This window comes from Acanthochromis polyacanthus, chromosome 5, assembly GCF_021347895.1.
Source record: "Acanthochromis polyacanthus isolate Apoly-LR-REF ecotype Palm Island chromosome 5, KAUST_Apoly_ChrSc, whole genome shotgun sequence".
Classification (NCBI taxonomy): Eukaryota; Metazoa; Chordata; class Actinopteri; family Pomacentridae; genus Acanthochromis; species Acanthochromis polyacanthus.
The window spans coordinates 29,068,010-29,083,075 of NC_067117.1; the positions used below are offsets into that span (position 1 = coordinate 29,068,010).

At 40.3% G+C, this 15,066-nt stretch overlaps 1 protein-coding gene across 2 annotated transcripts in view; it reads right to left on the reverse strand.

Annotated features, from left to right (window-relative positions):
- klhdc8a (kelch domain containing 8A) overlaps nt 1-15,066 on the reverse strand; it is a 51,182-nt gene that overhangs the window by 29,447 nt on the left and 6,669 nt on the right. The gene's annotated exons all lie outside the window — the stretch shown is intronic.

Sequence of the window (15,066 nt, forward strand, 5' to 3'; positions counted from 1 at the left end):
CCACCCGCAGTCTGACACAATCAGTACTGATTCGGCTCAAACAAGTGTTATCTGGTAAACTACAGCACAGGCCGGCTTCTTTATGGTGACAAACTGCTATTGATACAGATCTGTTTAACTCTAGGAGCAAAAAAAGAATAATTCAGGATACATTGGAAAGCTAAGGCACAGTAGCTCCCGTTTATCACTGCAGGCTTGTGAGTAAATCTGGGAAATTTTCATATAAATAAATAAATGTTTTATTACTTTCCATTGTTCACTGATGCAACTGAGGTTTAGTCATGTTGACATGCTGCAGTGAGCGAACCTGTCCTCTACAGAGCCACAAACATACTGTGGTACACAACCTGGGCTCAACTTTGGTGCAAAAGAAAGACAAACAAAGGAGACATCTGGACGCTTTGTAGCAGGAAAAGCATGTTTTTTTTGCAACAACATTAATGAATGGCTGCATTCTAATTTGTGGAGGTCCTGTTTTTGATCATAGCGACAAACTTGCAACTCAATGGGACACTTAAGGTGCCATATACGGCATTTAGAAGCGTTCGATGTTGCACTAGAACACCGACAACAAAGACCAAAACTAACAGGTGATGTAGGCCCCACCTCAACTCTCATTCCGGTGTTAATTAAAACAAAAAAAGAGTTGAGAAGAAATTATCCAGTACAATGAATGGCTGTAATGAGTTGTTGTAAATTTGAGTATTGCTATCTTCACTCTATGTGTCTTTTCTCGTCTTCGCTTTGTAGGATCAACCAGCCACAACTGACTTTAAGAGGAAGTGAAAAGAAAGTCCAGCCACTTCGACTGATTTGCTGTTTACACTTCAGTCTCTAAATTGTATAGATTCCAGCTACCAAACTTTTCATAATTAACTTAATCATTTCCCCGATCAACAAGAAGGGCTTCAAATGCAGCATTGTAACAGTAGTTTAACTAAAGTATTTTGCTGGTCAAATATCTGCTAGATTATGTAATAATTACTCATAAGCATGCATAAATCTATTTGGGTGTACATTTCCCTTGCAGCTCCATCTGCTGTACTCCGGGCTATGTTTGCCTGTTTCATGACACACAGCAGAAGAGAAACAAACACGGTGAAACAGAGACACACAGATGGTTCAACAGAGAGCAAATGAAAGCCTCACAGTGAGCTGAAATTAGACAAGTGCACATAGTACACATAAGTAAACTATAAAGTACTCTGCTGAACGTTCTGAAATGCAGTCCCATCTGCACCGCCATCTGGCTGTTACAATGCGTTGTAGGAGGTCACTCTTGTTGTCTGCTGTCAGTCTCTTTGCTTCGCAGGGAAGGTAGTTTCAAAGGAAGGAATTTGCATGAATTGTACTGCACTATCATGCAGACATGACAGGATTAGCTGCCAGATCTTAGAACAGAGAAGCACCGATTACAACACACACAGAGCGACGTCAGTCTCTGCTGAGAGCGTCATTACTCAACTATATTTTTCCACGGCTAATAGTTGTTTGATTCTGTATTTCAGCGGGTATCATGAGAGGGAGCGCTGCAGTACTGGATATCAACGCAACAACATTTTCAGTTCAAAGACACAACCTCGAATGTGATATTGCTTTTGTGAAACACTTCTACAAGCACCATTTATTAGCTAAAAGTAATAAGCAGCAACAGTTTATGATTTGTTTGCTTATTAAAGGACTGGACTGTGACAAGCAAACACTGTCCTGTACACAAGCTTGTTGCTTACTTTGTGTAGATCTACATGTTACTGCAGGTCAGCTACTTTGCATTATGCACTTTCCTGTATAAGTTTTAATTTGTTGTGCAACCAGAGTCCGCTGACAGTCGCTGTGGTAGAATGTGCGATCCCAATGAGTTACCAGCTGAATCAGACAGTATGTTGCCAACAGTGCCCTGCTCTCCATGAAAGGTCACCTGTTACTTTGTTGTGGGCTTTCAGAGCAGCAAGACACTGATTTTTTTTATTTTGATTTTTAACAATTCACATCCTTGTCTCTTTATGATTATATACAACATTCAATGTGTCTTTGAGGCAGTGACTCTCAGATTGTGGTTTGTGTAAGACATATGCATCCCGGCCACTTTGCACATCCTTGGTAACAGCTGGTTTACTCTCAGGGGAATGGCAATATACCAGAAGCTGTCTGTCGCAGTGAACAGCCTCCTGGGTTGCAGATAGAGGAATATTTCACCAGATGGAATTTTGCTCAGCGACTTTTTGTAAGCTGCTCCGAGGCATAGGGGATTTCCTCGCTCCTCAAACACTGCACCCCTCCGATTTTTTTGTGCCTCTGTTCAGTGTTCTGTTGGGTTTTTTTTTTTGTTTCTTTGCTGAATGTCTTGGTGAAATACTTTGCTTCATTTTCAAAACTTTTAGTGAACTTAAAAAAGTTTTTTGGTAAGTCTTTGGACTGGATTTAGGGCTGCAAAACACTTTAAGGTGTGCTGGTCTTCAGGAGAATTCAGGAGATGCTGTGTCGTTTTGTCTGTCTTAGTCTTGCACATCTTTACAGTGCTGGCTTGTTTGCATTTCTTTAAATAACCCTCAGCTGTCTGGGGCAGTGGGGAGCCCAGGATGTACTGATGGTGTCCCTGCAAAATACTGACAGGGGTATTGTAGAACATGGCTAATTCATCAAAGAAACCAAGCAAACCGGTCTTAAATCCTCGGCAAAAACCTGTTATTTTCAGCCTATAGGTTTCTGCTTGGAGCTTGTTGTTTAATATCATAGCTATATAATTTGAAAACACACAGATAGCAGAAAGCTGTGTAAAATGCTCACTCATGTAAATGTCATTATACTCAAAGTGTAGAGTTGGTGAGTCAGCCTATGTCTTTCCCTGCCCTTCTAATCTCTTTTGTAACACTTTTCAAAACATTATTAAGTGATGTGAATTTGGGGACCTGCATTAAATTCCATGAATGGCTAACTGGAGACTCGTTCATATAACAACTGAACAATCTGAAGCCGAGATAGCTGCTGACGCTGTAGAGTTTAGTTGTCCGGATGGATCCATAAAACTGCTTCAAGACTGTATTCAGCTCAGTCTTCTTAACAGAATAAACTGCAACATTTATATTTATGACACTTTGCCAAGTCTGGAAGCAACACGAAGCCTATTTTGTTTACCTTACAGGGTCAGCTTTATTTTACTCTTCTCCTATCTGGAGGTTTGCACTTCTTGTCTTTCCTTTGTACTTACCTGACAGTAATTCATTTTTTGACTTGAATCTTATTTGTGACATAAATTCATATTTGAGGTGCAATGTTTGTTACAATCTTAGATAGACAGGCTAATCGGCACAAATTTAAGGGTTATTTGAATATCCGTAAAGCAGAGTTATACATGCAGAGTTGAACGTCCCAAGTGATGTTAGACTCAAATGACTCTTGTCCAATCAAATTATTTAACTGCCACTAATGGTTGTATAATGATGTTATGTTAGAGTTCTAAATTTTTTATATAGAAACTTTAATGGAAGGGCTGCACAGTGTCGTAGTGGTAAGCACTTTCGCCTTTCAGCAAGAAGATCCCCGGTTCAAATCCCGGCCTGGGCTCTTTCTGCATGGAGTTTACATGTTCTCCCTGTGCATGCGTGGGTTTTCTCTGGGCACTCCGGCTTCCTCCCACAGGCCAAAAATATGCTGAGGTTAATTGATAACTCTAAAATTGTCCGTAAGTGTGAGTGTGATTGTTTGTCTGTATATGTAGCCCTGCGACAGACTGGTGACCTGTCCAGGGTGTCCCCTGCCTTCGCCCGAGTCAGCTGGGAAAGGCTCCAGCACCCCCCGCGACCTTAATGAGGATAAAGCGGTGTGTAGAGAATGAACTTTAACGGAATTGACCCATCTACAGTGTAAATAATTCTACTGGTGCTTTTCTTGCAATATATTAAAATGTTTGTTGTGAAAAAGGCATCTTTGCACAAAAGAGAAAAAAAACTAAATTGATTCTGTTTAGTTCATACTGAATTACAGTCGCCATTGAATTACTTCATTTTTGAACTATACTGCCTTTTACCAGTGGTTTTTGCTGAATATGACAGCCTTTTGTTGCTCAATAATTCTGCTGTGCAAGAACAAAGACAAGAGAAGTGCTCATTAATTTATTAATTTTAAGTCAAGGGCCCATAAAATATGTATTCTTTTAATCCATTATATGCAAGGTGCTCCAACAAAAACTGACTTATCGTGTAGAAAGAGCAGAGCTGCAGGTCAGACCATATGGACACACTCACTTTGGACAGAATGGCAGTGGCATTTTCCTGATGCTTTGATGGAGCCAAAACCTTTCAAACCTCTATGATGTCAATAAAAAGGAATGAAAGAGAAGTACAGTATATCTGGCACAGTAAAAAATCCCTTTGACGAGACTATCTCATGCGTAACCACCTTCCCCAGCAGTCAGTATTAATACAGTCAGTATTAATGCACTGAAGCAGCTTTCAGCAGTACATGTCTATGTCTGGGTGTAAAAGTCACTTCGGCAGCCAACCAAACCGTCGAATGAACTTTGAACACAGCACAAGACTAAAATGAAGGCTGCAGCAGCACACAGTAAAGCAGGCACAGAGAGAGCTTAAACGCACCTTTTTCAGCACACTAAGAGCTTTATCAGGGTAGAAAATATCAGCTTAGTCTATAAAAAGAGCTCATTTCTTTCTTACTTGGTTAAAATTTTTTATTTTTTTTTAAAGATCTATATAAAATTCTAACCTTGTGAAAGAACACCTTTCCTACTCATCTTTTAATTTTTAACCAAGTCAGCTGCATGGGAAAGCCAAAAGCAAAATGCTTTACATATAAAGTAGTGGTTAAAAAAGAATTCCAACCCAACATCTTGATATTCTGTACTGTGGCACTGTCTAACTTTATAAAGCGAATGGCGGGATTTAATACATACGAGTGAAAATTCATGAGAAATTTAGAAATTACTAAGGGGGCTTCACTATGGAACTGCAACAGCAAAATCATTTTTAATATCAACTCCTGATGCAGCCCATGAAAGAACAGAAAACACCTCTCTCTCTCGCTCTGTGTTCCTGCATGTTTTTCAAACAAAAACTATTCCAGACACACTTTCACATCATACTTGACATACGAGTAGAAATGACAGATGACAAATTCAAGAAAAAAACACAACCCATGACCCCTGCAGTGAGGAGATCTGGTGTCTCTGTTACGCTGTTGCTCTGACTGATGCTGACGTTGTTGTGATTTATCACCTTTATCCTAAGATGAAAACATTTCTGTCCCGATGGGAGTGAGAGTTGTGGGGGAGGTAAATGAACGGTGTGATGCGTATGAAAATGATGTAAATCATATGCTAATTGAACTTCACAAGGTCTGAATCCAGTTGAAAACATAAGGAAGCAACGTGTTCAATCAACGTGCTCCACATAGTTGGAGTATCAAAGCCAACAAGCTGCTGTGGTGGTATGTCATGGCCTATCCGTCTGTTTATTATGCCTGTAAATGGTGTTAAAATCCAACTGTGAACATGTATGTTAAATTCTGAATATGTATGACATTATGTTGCCAAGCAATTGTAGCTCTCGGTACTGTAGCTTCTAAAAAACAAATGAACGCCAAAACCAAAGCGGACCACTGCAACTACAGTCAAACTATTTTCCCTTGACGCACTGAAAAAGCATTGCTCGCCCGGTATTTAGACTATTTTTTAAATAAGAAGCGAAATAAGGTGAAAAGGAATTCAATAATTTAAATTTCATGATAAGCACCATTCATTTTTCTGATAACTGCATCACTGCACAAGTCATAAATGTTTAGACCAGCTTAATATTTGGTTATTTGTGATGCAGTATGTACATGCAATTCAAAGACATTACCACGTTTTGTTTCTAATTTGGTCGTTGATTTGGTGCAGGTTCTTTTTGGCTTCTCTTACCAGGAGGTTACGCTTGCTTTCTTCTTTGAGTGACGTGAAAAACACTCAAATCTACTTTCTTGCAATTCAGAATCTTATAGATAGCAGAGTAGGGTAAGTAGTCTTGAAACAAATACTTTCTCATGTGTTCTTGTCTTTGTTCATACTCCTCCAGACGTAGAAATGACTAACATCAAATTCCATACTTTTCCACATAGCGTAGGAACCTGCTCTCTGCTCTCTCTCACACAAAATGTGCAAAATATTGTGAAAGCACTGTGTATTTCTTTAAATGTCCTGTCACGACTTCATGAAACCTTAGAGAACATTTACATTTACATTAACAGTCATCTAGTTCTCACTTTGTCTGCGTCACAAAGGCAGCTGTGTTATACTCTATACCAGGGGTCGGCAACCTTTAACACTCAAAGAGCCGTTTCGACCCGTTTCCCACAGAAAAGAAACACCGGGAGCCGCAAAATCCTTTTGGCATTTAAAATGAAGACAACACTGCATATATCGCTTTTTTACCTCTATGCCCTTTTTAATCAGTCGTGATTAATTAATTACAAAGCCTCTAATTAGACAGATTCATTTTTTTTAATTGTGTCCTATATTTATCTTACTTGGTTAATGTCATTTTTGCTCCTGGACCTCATATGTTACGTAATGTTAGCGAGAAATCAATAATTTGCGAATGAATGTCTATTTAACTTGTAAAATCTATTTATCTATTTATCTTAAGCTAATAACTTTTCTCCAGTAAGTTGCTGCCCTTTTTTCCAAGACGACACTCCTCTGACTCTCCGACCTGCTGCCTGGATGCTGGACGAGACATCGATCCGTGTTCTCGCGAGTAACGTTGTATTAACCTGACATATCAAAGAGTAGATACTGAGCGAGGCGTGCTTGCTGGTCTTTTAACTTTTATTATGACCACAACAATACTTAATATATACTCGTGTGTCTCTTACATCCAGCCGATCTACACGTGACTCGATGTCTGGCCACTTCCTGGTTCTGCCCCCGTGGCATGCTGGGTTATGGAGTTCTGCTATACAAAACACTCATTACATCACAGGCTGGAACGCATATTTTGACAGACAAAAATTAAGACGTTTTATTTTGATGCTACAAGATCACCATAATCTTCAAATTTACAATTAAAATTTAAAAATTAACAATCTAAAATAAAACAAATTTTAATTAAATACCCTGCTGATTATTTATTTTCCAAAGCTACAGGGAGCCGCAACAGAGGGATGAAAGAGCCGCATGCAGCTCCGGAGCCGCGGGTTGCCGACCCCTGCTCTATACCATTCAGCTGCAGCATTTCAACAGCCAGTATCTAAATACTTCTGCACTTAAAGTATTATTTCAAGGATGTGGTTTCAGCAGCTGGTGATGCGTTTTATGTTTCTGGGAATGAGTCGAAGAAAAACTGTCAGTCAGAGCTACTACAGCTGAAAAGACAAAGTGAGGAAACTTAAGAAAGCTCAGACTTCACCGAAAGAAAAGGAAAAGAAGTAAAACCCACACTGTTTCATTGACAGGTGATGTCTGAGGAGCACAGTGCAAAAACATTGGGAGCAATAAATGACGAAATTAAAAATAGAACTTGTGGATCGCTTTTAGATGGAATTTTAAGAACAGCAGGCCCTTTTGTCTTGCCTCAGCCCAACACAGTTTGCTGTACATGACATGTGCAAGGCCTATTGGCTGTAATAGCTCGAGGGGTAACAGCTCTGCTTCACCATGAGCACATGGCTGACAGATCCTAAGCTCAGCTCCTTTCACCGAGCTGAATCACCACCTTGTTGGCAACTGCAGCTGCAGACATCCTGCCGCCGGTCAGCTTAAAGATTAAATGAAGCTCTGGGTTACCTGCCCAGGCCCAGCTGATCTAATGGTCCAGACGGGATTAGGTGAATGTGCTGCATTAACAAAGTGAGGCTGAAAGCTTAAGTCAGACCGTTTTTCGACTGCAGAGTTGCTCAACCAAGGCTCTCCCCTGAGTCTGAGCTGACCTGACCTTTGCATCAGTGGGCCAGGAGGAGCGACGGCAACCCTCAGCCTCCGGAGAGCACATGGCTGCTCTCTCTGCTAATCTAATCTTCACTGTGGGCAGCCAGGTGGTAGAGCAGGTTGTCCATTAATCGTAAGGTTGGCGGTTCGAACCGAACCCCAAATTGCTCCACATTGCTCCCAATAGTAGATGAGCATAAATGTGTGTATAAATTAGTGAATGAGAAGCACATTGTAACTGTGGAACCCAGCTCTGGTTAAAAAGGAGCTTCTACCATTACTGTGCACAAGTAATCACACAGTGTACAGTCATTAATAAAACACCCTCAGCAGAAAAAGAGACTGGATGGTGAGAAATAACAATGAAGCGTAATAATGTTGCCACAGGAGAAGCAATATTACCTGATGCTGTCAACACAGCTTCTTTTAACTGCTGGCCACCTCGCTGGCAATGTTGTCATTTACATATTTTACCTAAGATTGAAATGGCAAAGTGCTCTGGCCCAGCTGTTCCTGTGTCTGTATTGGTACAGATGAAGTGAATTAGCAGACTAAATCTGGCAGCGTGAGGTCCAGGTCCTATAATGAGAGAGCTGAGACTAAATCAGTTGTGGCTGATTGTTGGCCGACACTTTTGTGGAGCAGTTGGTGTTTCTCTTATCTGCCTTTAAAAGGCAAACAGCTCACTCTGTTCCCCTCCCTCTGGCTGTCCTCATGCATTTTTGTGTGTCCTTTATTTGAGTGTTTATGGGTGTGTGTCTGTGTGTTCAACTGGCAGATGCTGTAACAGTGATAACACTGTCGCCGTAGCAACTCAAGTGTGCCTTCACATTAAGGAAGAATAGAATAAAGCACTTATTTTTTCCTGCTCTGGTTTTCCCATAACTGTCAGTTCATTAGAGCCGAACACGCTGACCATCCATCAGCCTGTAAAAGAAAAAAAAAAGTCCTACTGTGATAGAGAAAATTGGCAGCTTATCTAAGTCCTGCCAATTTGATGCGAAGATTAAAAGCCTTACTGTAAAAGCTGACATAAACCTTATGCATTGTCTTTCAAAGCTACATTACTGGAAGCTTTTCACACAGGCTACGTATATGAAAGGATGACATCGTACAGAAGCTTTAAATCCACAGCTGGTTTTGGTTTTGCTGCCTTCATTTCCAGCTTTTGATGCAGTCTTGTCTCTAGCTAGGCTACACCATACATCAGTGCTTTCAGAAGAAGCTCAGCTAATCAAAAATGCCATCATTTGGCATTTTAGAGGTACTGTACTGTGGAAAAAAAACATAGTGAAACTGTTAAATTTTGACATTGTTTGGCTTATGTCTCATAACATGTATTCAACTGAGAAAATATCTTTAAATTAATGGATGAGGAACAGGACAGTTTACTGGATCAATGATGTGTTAAAATTACATCTTCTGACGAAGTAAGGTCAGGGAAGTCTTGTGTCAGCATTTACTATTTCTCCATCTGGGATGATGATTAAGTGGACTGTAGCAGTTCATTCCCTGACTGTAAAATAAGTCTGGGCAATAAAACAATAGTGATATGTATCGGCAATGTACACCCTATCAATATAGATAAGAATAGTGTTTCATAGAGTTTTATAGATTTATTTAAATGTATTAAATGTGCATTTTTCAGCCCAGCCATACTGTAAAATCATGACTAAATGAGACAAATAACACTGCATTAAGTTGCCTTGGGACTCTTTGGTTCAATAACCAGCTGAGTGATAAAATTCTGTAAATTAGTTGTACTTAATTTGTTCCCATTGTGCAGAAATATGAAATATGAAATGAAAAGATTCAAGTGTGGCCAACTTACAGAGGTAATGGAAGAGCATAATTACCTCTGCCAAGGAGGTTATGTGACACCCGGCGTTTGTATGTCCGTCCGTCTGTCTGTCTGTCTGTCTGTCTGTTAGCAAGATAACTCAAAAACGCCTGGCCAGATTCACATGAAATTTTGAGGAGATGTAGACTATGGTGAGAGGAAGAGCTGATTTAATTTTGGTGGCAATCCGGAAAGGATCCTGGATTCTGGATCACTTTGAATTTTTTAGTATGTTGTATGACAAAAACATCATAGGTTAGTATGTCGTCCAACAAATTGGAGCAAGGTGTCCAGATAGCTCAACTGGTTAAGAATGTGATGTGTAAACAGAACTGTGTCAGAGATGCAGGTTTGGTTCCAGCTCATGATCCTTTACTGCAGTGATCATCAACTGGCGGGCCGAATCCGGCCGATTGGAATCCGACTGGATTCCAAAATTGTGAGCATCAAAGAGAAAATATCATGTGGTCCACACTATTAAAGCAGTCAGTCCAGTCATTATTAAAGGATCTGTTTTCCACATCAACTTTTCGTTTCGTGGCCTTAGAGAGTGCCATTTTACCCGTGTTAAGAGGCCTTTTCCTGTCACTTCTGCGGTGTTTCTTTTTCAAGTGCTCTGTGAATAAAGTTGACTTGAGATGAGGCAAAATATCTCTATCACTCCTAGTGGTTGACTGTGGTACAGGTGATAGGAGCACTGACTCATAAAGGCTAAAAATGCCTTCAGTTTTGTAATGAAATGGAAAAAATATAAAAAATAAACATCAAATAATAATGTTATGCCAAAATTCAATTTTTATTTAATTTTTGTTTGAGGGTCCGGCCCCCAAAGTGACTGTCCGGTAAAATTCTGGCCCTCTGGCAAATATAGTTGGTGACCCCTGCTTTACTGCATGGGTTTCCTGTTTTCCTCTCTATCCTTGGCGGAGGTCTGCACTCTCTGAGTGCTTTTCTAGTTTGCTCATGTCTTCTAGCACATCAAAGACATGTATACATATTAAGGGTAAGGAAGTTGGGGTTTCTCAGTGTGGGGAGAGGAGAATTTTCATCATTCCCCCCTCAAAACCCCTAGCTGTGTTCTATTTGGCAGCCGGTATGCTACTTGTTTGTACTTACATTGGCTGGGAAACCTTGTTAAATAGAGTGTAAGTGATATGAGGTGGCTCATGTCTTTAACAACTGATTAATTAACAATGGATGTTATCATCCATTCAGAAAAAGAAGTGGTAACTATCCTTGCTAGGGACGAGATCACAGGATAGATCAGGTACTATTTAGTACCTGATCTATCCTGTGATCTCGTCCCTAGCAAGGATAGTTACCACTTCTTTTTCTGAATGGATGATAACATCCATTGTTAATTAATCAGTTGTTAAAGACATGAGCCACCTCATATCACTTACACTCTATTTAACAAGGTTTCCCAGCCAATGTAAGTACAAACAAGTAGCATACCGGCTGCCAAATAGAACACAGCTAGGGGTTTTGAGGGGGGAATGATGAAAATTCTCCTCTCCCCACACTGAGAAACCCCAACTTCCTTACCCTTAATATGTATACATGTCTTTGATGTGCTAGAAGACATGAGCAAACTAGAAAAGCACTCAGAGAGTGCAGACCGCCGCCAAGGATAGAGAGAAAAACAGGAAACCCATGCAGTAAAGGATCATGAGCTGGAACCGAACCTGCGTCTCTGACACAGTTCTGTTTACACATCACATTCTTAACCAGTTGAGCTATCTGGACACCTCACTCCAATTTGTTGGACGACATACTAACCTATGATGTTTTTGTCATATTTTGGACCACATACTAAAACATACTAAAAAATTCAAAGTGATCCAGAATCCAGGATCCTTTCCTGATTGCCACCAAAATTAAATCAGCTCTTCCTCTTACCATAGTCTACATCCCCTCAAAAGTTCATGTGAATCTGGCCAGGCGTTTTTGAGTTATCTTGCTAACAGAGAGACAGACAGACAGACAGATAGACGGACACACAAACGCTGGGTGTCACATAACCTCCTTGGCAGAGGTAAATATGCAATCAACACCATGGCTGAGCATTCCCAATTTAAAACTGTACCAGTGACAGTCTCAGAAACACAGATTCAGACTTTCAAGGTTTCATTGGTAACAAACAAGCTATTTTAAGGTTGAAAGAGACATGCATTTTTAAAGGATTTTACAACCAGGAAAGACTCTGGAGGCTACAAGAACCATTAACATAGGCTGTCAGGACATCTAGTCAGAGTCCTCTAGTCACAACACTTCCCACACTATCTCTTCTGATACACCATAAGATTTAAATGGCACAATCACAATGATTATAGGTTAGGATTACCTGTTATGTATTTGCATTACACATGAAACCAATGTAATCCAATCGGATAACAGACAACATCTGGGCTTGTTCAGTAAGTGGGCATTGGCGATATATTTAAATATTTACATATCTACTTGCATTGCAACCTGCAGTTCCAACATGATTTTTTCCCCCTTACAATTTAAACAAATATAAGGAACTCAAAAGATATTAGAGAAACATGTAAAGCACAGCTTATGTTGACAAGAACAAAGAGGAAACAGTTAGATCCATTTTTCATAAATGGAGCTACCTTTCCATTTTATTACTGAGGGCCTCATGATGATATTAGCCACAGTTTGAAAAACAAGTCATTAACCATATAGCACGTACCTACACAAACATATTATGCAATACACAAACCTGCTCTTTGAAGCTCAGATGCACAGACATCTTAATGAGTTTTGATCTGAGAGCTGGATGCAGTTGAAGCCATGGAGGCTAATCAGAGGATGTGGCAACATTTTGCACGTTGCTACACCAGAAGTCATGGAGACGAGACGGAAACGGATGCTGGTGCTCAGGAAAAGGCAAACATTAGGAGAGCTAAGAAAATGAAGCTTGATGTGTGCTTGGACATATCGTGACTGCACCAAAGAACATGCTTGGGTACATAAGGTCAATGTATATTCAATTACCACTGCACTGTATTGTGTCCCTGAAGCACTTCCCCCACCCCCAGCTCAAACACGCCTATATTCAGGGCATAGTAGTTCTGCTTGCCTTCTCTGACTGTTGTGCAGCAATCAAATTAGCAAATGAAGCAGCGCTGTGAAGGCTTGAGTGAAGAAAAAAACAGAAGAGGAAGAAATGCAAAGAGAAAAAAATGAAGGAGAGGTAGAAAGGGTAGGGTAGTAATAGTCAGGGGTGGGAGAAGTAGGCTAAGTTAATGGATGGAGGATATTACATTGAGGAATAATGAGAGGGAGGGACAGCTTAATTAGGAGGATTGACAGAGACTGGGGTAGCAAAGCTAAAGGGTTATATGGAGCAGTAGCTCTATTACAGAGGGGAGTTGGGGACATCATAATCCCTCTGGCCTTATAAGTAATTACTATGTGATAGAGAGAGTGAATGGGAAAACCTATCTACTGTCAGCAGAATTGGAATTAACTCCCTAACGGCTTCTTCATTGCACCGTGTTTGTGTGTGTGTGTGTGTGTGTGTGTGTGTGTGTGTGTGTGTGTGTGTGTGTGTGTGTGTGTGTGTGTGTGTTTATTGCACTTCTAGCCTTTCAGTGGTTGACTTTTAGAGTGGCAGTATTTGTGTGCATTGAGGGAATATGCACTACTATAGAGGGAGTTAGTTTAGGTTTGGGAGGTATGTTTATAGTCACACTAATCTTTAGAATACACAAAATGTGTGTTTCTCCCTTCTCTGTGTGAGTGGATTGCAAAACAGCAGGATACCTAGACAGTGTATTCTGGGCCTTTAACACAGCAAACAGGCTGCCTTTCATCTACCTGTCCTACAAATACACAGTGACCAGGCCTGCTCGCCTGCAGTCTGGTATAAAAACATTCACACTGTTAGGTAGAAGAAGATAAAAACTAACATTATGTGTCCCAGTGGATCACTAGCTCCTGTGCTGCCAACGAATAATTTAGCTTGCAGTGTGTTGAGTGCGAGCAGGCCATTTTTATGATTAAAAATAAGTCAACTGACCTGATGACGTAAACTTTCGTACACTTGCACTGTTGTACTGTTCACAAATGCTGAGAAGTTATTCCAGACAATTGCCTTTGTTGACAACTCAAAGGTATTAGGGTTGGCAAGTGCACAATCCTAGATGTTTTAGAATGTCATATTTCTTCTGTTTACCTTGCGATCTCTGCAATTAAAAGATAATTTACTCTAGCTGAGGAAATAGAAAATTGATGCATCTGTTACTTAAAGTACCCTTTCTGGATTAAATTTCATTCTCATCAGTACCAGAAGCAACATATTCCCAACAATGCAGCCCTTTACCTAGCTAACCAATGAAGGAATATGTCTGTCTGTGCCTAGCTGCTCACCTCACATCTCAACAACTGTATATCTGATCGATCAGATCGACGATATCGTCTTCAAACTTTGTGGGATTATCACTGAGTTTGACGTAAATCAAATAAACGTCATCAGCGGGCCTTCAGCTGCCTGTTGGCAGAGCCCAAGTTGCCCCTGTTGCTAGGCAACATTATCAAAAGCAAATGTATAATGTCATGCGATGATATCACTCTTGGCATTAGATTGTTGTCCTCTGACTGAGCACAGCATACAGAACCCATTTTGGTCTGACTCCCCACTAAACAGTGGCCTACTTCATTTATAAAGCAGGGGAACTACACTGTCTGAAAGGACCAGTTGCTGTTTACATGTTTAATTAGGCTTGGTCAGCTAATTGAAAAAAATGATTAATTAACATGAAGACTTTCCAACACCCCAGCCCCCCAACCCCACACAGATGCAGTCCTAGCTGGCAGGTTTTACCAGTGTAACTCAACTATGAAGACAGCAACGATCAGCTCAACATTGGAGAAACGGAAGCAGTCAAACGAGAAGAAGCTGGCACAGAAAAAAGAAGCCTTGTGTCTGTCATGTTGGCACAACTTCATTTCAGTAAACAACACACAGAATGAGGTTACATGCAAATGCTGCTAGAAAACCACTGACACTCCCAAGGCAGGCACAGACAATTTTTGTTTCATCAGTTTACACAGCAATGTGCATGGACTAGAAGTGTTTGCAAGCGCTGCTCCATAGGCTAAGATTATTGAATTTTGTTAGAAAGTGCAAAGGCCTGCGGTGTTTAAGCTATTTATGTTTTGATTTCTTGAAGGAATGTGAAACAATCATGTATTTTTATCTTTTAATTCAATCAAAAATGAACAGGATCTGAACTGTGCAGTGCAAATTAACAAAGAAGGATCACTTTGAATATAGATTTTGTACACTAGTAGTGTT